This window comes from Microtus ochrogaster, unplaced genomic scaffold, assembly GCF_000317375.1.
Source record: "Microtus ochrogaster isolate Prairie Vole_2 unplaced genomic scaffold, MicOch1.0 UNK36, whole genome shotgun sequence".
NCBI lineage: Eukaryota > Metazoa > Chordata > Mammalia > Rodentia > Cricetidae > Microtus > Microtus ochrogaster.
Window position 1 is genome coordinate 122,084 of NW_004949134.1, and position 8,749 is coordinate 130,832.

The window sequence follows — 8,749 nt, forward strand, 5'->3', positions numbered from 1 at the left end:
TCTCTCTCTCTGTACACCGTTTTTCCCAGGCCTGTGTGCACTTTCCCCCTCTAATAAACTTCTAAGTGGGTTTTTTCACCTCTCATGTTCTCTTCTCGCTCGCACCAGATCATTTCAATAAGTTCTCAGATAAAGTGGCAAAAAAAAAAAATACTTATTTTGTATTGTGGACTTAAAATGTTACACAATTAGAAAGGCGTTGAGCTTTTGTAGTTACTTTCTTAAATGCTATATTTAAACATTAAATATAAAGAAATGAAATGACTAAAGATAGCTGGCATTTAAAAAAAAGCAGCAGATGAGTATAACCATTTTTAGACTCTACTTACATCTGCTGGGCAATATTAGTGATTGTTAATGCCTACATCAGTGCAATAAATTCCATGAAAGTTGCTAGTATATTGTTGTAGAAATATTCTAGCTAACTAATAAAGATATTAAATATAAACATTTCTAAAATCTGTTCCTCCAACATACATTTTAGTAGTGTATCTTCCATTTGACTTTAACACTTCACTATGTTCCTCCATAATATTTGCCTAGATAAAATTTTAATGAGTTGTAAAAGTATCAGATAATTGCAATAGAGCACTCTGATTTTGCTAAAAACAATGCTGCAATTGAAACATATCCACAGAGTAACCACTACAAGTAAAAAGCAACTTCAAGTTTTATAATTTTGTACAACCACATGCTATTATTTTATCATAGAGTAAGAAACTAAAGGAAGAAATTTAAACGTCAATGTATAAATTGATTTCAATTTTTTGCAAAGTGACACATTATTGTACAGAATGCTTTTATATTTCTTATAGCAGAGTTTTTCACTTCATAGCAAAAGCCTCTTCAAAAGTATAAATGTTCATTGTTCAAAATTATCATTGAAATAAGGCAGGAAATTTTAAAACAACCAGTAAACCAAAATAGGATAATCTGTCCCACTCAGAGGTAGCTGCTGTTTTCAGGCTGTTTTGTGTTTGTGGCTAGAAAACTTTAGCTGTCTAGAATAAAGAACGTGGCATACTACCTGCAAATAATGACAGAAGCCTGCCATCTAGTTATGTCTTTTCAGTTTGCAGATGGGTTAAGAAACTCAGCTCTTTGCTTTTTTTCTTCTATGCATTGATTTGACTGCTGCAACGTTTACTTAAGCTGTTGACAATAATTCTCCTTAAGAAATACCCCTGTGGAGAAAACAGCACCAAAATTGCAGACTACTCAAAGAGCAAGAATAAAGGAAACAAAACGAAATAAAATAACAACAAAAAACTAACATCACACCTTGAATTTCAGATGTTGTCAGTGATTGAAAGAGAAAATAAAGTATAAAATGCATGGACTTTTCCCTCTAAGCTTTAATACCAATTAAACACACAATAGCCAGGTAACCTGAGCACTTATTTAATGAAGTGAATTTAATCTGACATTTTTACTGAAAGTTAGACATCTAGATTAAAAGTTTGTGAACTAGATGTGGCTTTAAACTTTGGATTATGTAATATGTATCACCCAAGCCAAAAAAAACCATAGAATTTAGATTTCTGTGGCTTTAAGTTCTTGATTGAAGATAGTTTCTATCAAAATGTGGAAAACAAAAGAGTTCATGGAGGGAGTAAGCAAAACCAGTTGTTCCTTGGTAACAATAACCAATGAGTATTTGAAATCCAAAGCATATTAAACGGCAAGCAAATGATACAAGAGGTATAAAGTTATCAGTGAGAAGTATAGATACTGATGAAAGTTCCATTGCAGCAGGCATTTCTTGGAAACCCACAGGCCACTCGAGCCAGAAAAGCAGTTTCATCCCATCCATGTAGGAGATCACCTGCAGCAGCCTTTCCCTCCTCTCTGCACCCATCTCTGGTATCATGCAGACCTTTGCCTCCAACCTTGCTTCCCATTCATTTTGTTATCCCAGCTCCCAAATCCAGTAGGGATTCTCTGGGAACCTATCAGCCAAGTTTGCCAGAGAAGCAAGGAGTTCAGTGAAGCAGTTAAGATGGAAGTAAGAATCTTAGATATTGAAGACACAATAAAAGAAATTGATACCCCAGTCAAAGAAAATCTTAAATCTTAAAAACTCATGACACAAAACATCTAGGAAATCTGGGACACTCTGAAAAGACCAAATCTAAGAATAATAAGAATGAAGGAAGGAGAAGAAACCCATGTCAATGGCACAGAAAATATTTTCAATAAAATCATAGAAGAAATTCCCTAACCTAAAAAGAAGATATTTATGAAGATACAAAAATCACACAGAACACTAAAAGACTACACTAGAAAAGAAAGTCTCCTCAGCATATAATTATCAAAACATTAAGCATACAGAACAAAGAAATAATATTAAAGCTGCAAGGGAAAAAGACCAAGTAACACATAAAGGCAGACTTATTAGAATAATAAATAATCATGAGTGAGGTAACCTGTAGAGGCTCAAAGAGGCCAAAGGTCAGAGAGTTATTTTTGTCAAGGCTGGCCCCCGACAGTAGCCCAGACCCAGAAATATAAATATGGGATTATTCACTTATATGTGCATATTTGTTATTAAGAAAATGATAACCAATTCCATAGAACTGAAGTAAAGTATAAAATAAGGAACACGGTGGAAAAAATAGATCCGCCTATGAAAGAAAAACAAAATAGAAAGTTGTAGAATGATTTAGGGGAACTGGAATGGGAGGATTAACTGGGGAAAGGTAGGGAAGTGTGCAATGAGGGAGGGAATATGGCGACAGCTAAAATTAAGGGTCATTTGAGAAGTAGTATGGAAACCTAATACAGTAGAAGTGTTCCAAAATATTCACATATATGAAGGCAATCTAGATGAACACTCCAAAAAAATAGGGGAGACAGAGTGTCAACTGGACATCTCTTGTCACCCGAAGAAGCTTCTAGTATGAGGAATGGTTCACATCTAATTGACTTATTGGCCAGAGGAGTACAATGAGAACACCAAAACCACACAGGCTTTTGTGGAGACTATAGCCTGCTCATCAGAAACTGACGGCAAAGCCCTATTGCTACACAGCTCAGTGAATATGGAGAAGTGGAGCTGTTGTCTACACAGAGTCTTCATTCCTATATGCTAGCATCTTTGGTGCAGGAAGGTACTCTGCATGCTACCAAAGGAGAACCATAAACCCAAACACAATCATAAGCTCTTTGACCCACAATGGTGTCCTGCCTGCAAGATATGCTAGTGCATTGGTGGCATAAACTTGTGGGACCAACCAACCAATATGTGATTTGACTTCAGGACCACTTCATGATACGGAATCCATACCTGACACAGCCCAGAGACCTAGGGCAAAACCAAATATGATTGGAAAAAATATCAATGAAATGATTCCTAACAATATTCTTCTGCACTCATAGACTGGTGCCTAGCCCAGCTATCATCACAGATGCTTCATGCAGCAACTGATAGGTTCAGATGCAGAGACCCACAGCCAAACATTAGGCAGACCATGAGAAATCCTGTGGAGGAGGGGGAAGATGGATTGTAGAAGAGAAAGGGGTCAAGGACACCAGGAAAACATGGCCCACAGAATCAATTTCTCTCTATTGTACTCCACAGGTCCTTTGCATATATATTTTGGCTTCCAGTTTAGTGTTTTTTATGGGATTCCTGAGTGCATGAACGAATGGGTCTCTGCATTTCTGTTCCTTGTGTCTTTCTTATGATCCTTTTTCCTTCTGTATTTTTTGTACTTTTCTGATATGGTAGCTTTTGTTTTATCTCAATTTTATTATTATTCCTTAGAAGCCTGTTTTTTTTTCTAATGAGAAACAGAAAGAGTGTGGATCCAGATGGGAGGGTAGGTGGGTAGTAACTGTGAGGAAGGGAAGCTATAATCAGGATATATTGTGTATCACATGGAAGCTATTTTCAATGAAAATAAAAGAGTGAGCTCAGCTCTAGAGACTTGTGTGCTGGGCCAGAAAGTGACACTGCTACCCTCTCTGATAACTTAATAGCACTTTCAGCAAAGGAGAAATATTTTGTTTAGATTTAAATGTAATTATTGGGCATTCATATATTATAAAACATTAAATGTTTTAGTGATCATTTTTCATTGCTGAGACTTATTTCACTAATCACAGTTTTTTTGAAGCTGGACAAGGTGATTTATTAAGACACAGACACAGGCATAAAACTGTCCATATAGTATCAGAGTGTATAAAGCAATATTGGCTCAAAATGTTAGTTGAACCCACTTAAAGCACTATTAATACTTGGAGTTTTTGGTAGATAAATGTAAAACAGATTTTAGGTCACATGATAATTTCCTTCATTCATTCTTCAGACCCTTCCATATTTTTAATTACCACATTTTCACACCTATACCTTTGACAAGGTTTCTTTATAGCCTTAACTGCAAGTGAAAATGGTATCAGAAACAGACTTAGAAAACATCATTTTGAGTGAGGCAACTCAGACTCAGAATGACAAATATCACATGTTCTCTTTCATCTGAGCTCCTAGCTACAAATCTTCAGCAGTAAGTATATCCAGGAGTAATGACAGAAAGCAGGAAAAGAAGAAGATACCATTTCCAGCGGTGGGGAACAATGAAGAAAGATGGAGAGAGAATAGAATAGATGCGATCTAATGGGGGAAATGAAAGAAAAGGGGGCCTCTAATTAGGTAGGGAAGAGAGAGATAGAAGAAGAAAAAACTGAGGGTAAAATAACATTAAGGATGTCTGGAAAACCCTCATAAGAATCATACTATTAATTGTCTATCTAAAATACTTCTGATAAATATAAATATTTGTATAAACATTCATATATAGATCGATTGGATATTTCTGTCTTGCTGACAATACTGCAAGTGTAAAAAAAAGTCTAACACAAAACATCCAAATCAAGGCATGAGAAGCCCTCTTTTGAGATGTTGGTCAGGGTTGTCTAAGAGACCTCCAAAACATTGTAGGCTATTGTTATTTCCCTTGGTTTTTCCACAGAGGTAGAAGGTAAGAATGTATTGCTGAAGATACAATGTGCTTGAGACGTGGAGCCTAGAGGCCCCTGTACTGGAGTTGATTTGAAAGCCCCCTCCACGAGGACCAGTTTTCATGCAACCAGAAGGTATCATATAATCTTCCAAGGGAGGGAAGCAACCAATAACCCTGCCCAGGTATGACACCTATGAACCACAACACAACATGACATGATAACCCAAGTTAGATGTATCCATACCATGGCCATAAGCAATATCTTTCTTATTGTACTTAAGACCCACACAACAACAGAGAAATCATATCTGGTACTGAAAGCAAAGCCAAGGATGATGGAGTCATGAATCTTAGAGAAGAACCTATAACTGCCACTGTACTAATCCCTAAATACATTCTAAATATTTGCCCTTATACCCACAGATAAGTGTAGTCCTCATACCATATCAAGAAAACTTATCTTTGCGACAAATGTGGACCTTTACAGACAGCAACACCTGATCAAAATGCATATATGTGAAACCCATTCAGATATATCTACAATACAACACCCCACCTAAAGCTGAAGAATCATTGCAGAAGAGAGGTTGGAAAGACTGTAAGAGCCAGAGGATAACAAAGTTTCCTGTGAGATTGTCTGAAGTCACACCCTTATGCCTGAAGTCACATCCATAAGGTCTCACCAACATGACTACCTAAACACGCAGGTGATTATTGCAGTTCACAAGGTTCACAGCTGAGTTGGACTATAGATGACTCACCCTCTGCATTTCCCAGTAGAGTAGGGTGTACATCACCTTCCAGTACCATGTAATATAAATACAAACTTCTCAGTCTATATGAAGCAATTTTTATGTGTATAAGTTTTCAGGGCTGACCATTTGGTATTGTTTAACCAGTTAGTGTGCTCTTCCCTGGAGAAGACTATTTATTCTGATGGCATCATCTCTATAGATTACATAATTTCTTATTTTTACGTTTTACATATTTATTTTGTATGAGTTCACATTGAGGCACATGTGTGGAGGTCAGAGAATAATTGGAAAATTTCACTGTCTCTTTCACCATGTGGTCTCTGGGGATCAAACTTGGGTTATCAGGTTTGGTGCAGGTAATTTTATCCCCTGAGCCATCTTGTAGTCCCCATGATTTAATTCTTTATGTAGAAATAAACAAGTATATAAACCTCATTATTGTGCAAATTTACTTAGATTTTTAATAAATGTTAACATGATTTTTATAACAAAATTATTTTTAAATGAATTTCCTTTTGCTTTATTATCAGTCAATATTTTATTAATATACCTACAACATATATTTCTATTCCTGGGGTCATGTAAGAGTTTTGCATGTAAAAAGAGTAACATGTGGAAAATAGTTAAACAGCCCTGACTTATCAGATGGTTCTTACAGAAGTAGGTGACTTCTGTGGAAATGTGAAATTCTCTGAGCAATGTTGAAGTGGGAGATATTAGAGTATAGGGAGAGGTCCAAGTGAGTCTCTTACTTCTTCTAGTCCTTTGTTACCAAGAACATGATGATGCATGGTAGAAACCAGAGAATGGCTTGAGGAGTTAGTTCTCTCTTTCTACCTTGTCGGTCCATGGGGTAGAATTCAACTCACCAGCTTCAGCAACAAGTGTCTCTACCACTGAGCCACCTCACTGTCCCTGGAAGCTTCACTTATCCTACCTGAAACAGGGAGTGGGGGATTAATGCTACCACTTTCTATAGCCAGGATTGGACATTTTTAACATTTATTATTGTTATTATTATTCATTTTTCAATTTATGAATAGCCACATGAATCTTTACATAGTGTTTTAGGACTATGCACTGTCATAAGGCTATTATTATTTCCAAAACTTAGTTTCTTAATTCTCAAAATTATGTCCGGATCAATATTCTTTCTATATTAAAGTTAAAATAATTCCTCTAAAACAAAAATAAAATAGCAATTTTAACAGAATTTTACGATTTATTTTATTTGAGTGTTTACCTGAATATGTGCCTGGAACACACAGAGGCCCAAAGAGGGCACTGGATTCATTGGTACTGGTTATAGTGAGCTGCCATGTGCTAGGAACCAAACTTAGGCCTTCTGTAAGAACAGAAAACACTTAGCTGTGGAGCCATCTCTCTACTACCACAAATGTTTCTGATAATAAAAAAATTAGTGCATACCTAGTATTTAAGTATTCATGAAGACTATTCTCTAGGCCTTAAAAAGACATTGGGAAGATAAATAATTTATTCAAGATCCATAACTAATGATAGCAGTGCCTGGATTCAAGCAACACGTGTCTGGTTCTTTGATCATATGCTTTCAGTCCAGAAATTTCATTTTGAGATACTGTGAGGTAAATACTCTCCACGAACTGTATTTTTTAAAACTATGAAATATCTTGGATACATCCTCATCATTTTTTCTTTGTTAATAAGCATCTTGGCCTATTTTCTGTTCCTAATGTGTAGTACTGCAGACTTTGTTTTAGCTTAGGTTTTGGTTGACAGCATAGGGGAGTGTGTGTGTGTGTGTGTGTGTTTTCTTTTACATATTACCCTTAAATATAAACCTCCTGATAGGTTTGCCATGCTCCAGTGGAGGTCCCAATAACAATGAATATATGGGCAACAGAAATTGGACTTGATGGGTTAATGAAAAAAAATAAGAGGATACAGTTGTTATGGGGAGAGTGGAAGTGGATTTGGAGGTAGTTATAGGAACGGATAAGGTGTAGACACTATCAAAATTATTTAAGTGCAGTATTATCTATTAAGTTTTACTCTGCTCATTTTAAATGTTTTATGACCATATGCATCTCCCACATTTGGAGAAAATGTCTACCAATACAGAATATTCTATTGGATTATATTGATGTATAAATTTCTCCTTTGATTTCTTCTCCTTTCTCTCTTCTGTTTTAGTCATCACTTTTTTATTAAGCAAATGTTAGATTTTAATGGGTCCAATCACTTGTATTATTACCTATTACTGAGTTCAAGGCTGGTGCTAGCATGGGAGTTGAAGTCATAGGTTCCTACCCCTATTTGGTGTGGTATTGGAAAGTCATGGTTGCTGGGAGAGAAAGAGTTAACCACGCTCCAGTGGATGGCCCCACATCCATGTTCATATCAGCAGTGATAAATTAACTTTGGGTTATGTATTTAAAAAGGGCATGAACTCATGAGGGAAATGTGTTGGAGGAAGGGAATGGGGTGGCTATGGATTAGGGATACATTGAATAAATGTACATAAATCCAAAAAATAAATAAAAATTGAAAACTGCTGATATGCCTAATGACCTATTTAGTTTCAAATGACCTGCTTTTGTTAAAAAGTTCACATTTGTGAAATGGTGAAAGTATATTGGTAAATTACACGCACTAATTTGAGACAAAATAGGAGAGGTCTCATCTCCAAGAAAGGATTGTTTTCTATGTTTCTGTATATTAAGCCCGGTTGACCTTATGTAAAACCTCTACCACGTCTAGCCTTCAGAATGAAGTGAAGAGAGAGTGGCAATCCAGACTAAGAGCTACTGAGATACTGAGTGTCAGATACAGCCACTGCTGAAATGCTTTGATAGGTAGTAATATATGCCAGAATTTCATCGCCACAGGCTACTGTCCCCCTACTTTTGCAGCGACTGCTGTTGTCGCTGCATTCACCATCCTTCCTAATGCTGCATCTTCTACTACTATTGTGTAAGACTCTCTGTTCTAACAACTGCCACTGTCACTAATCTAGTAGACAAAAATCCCTTGAGGTTTGACAAAAGCCTCTTT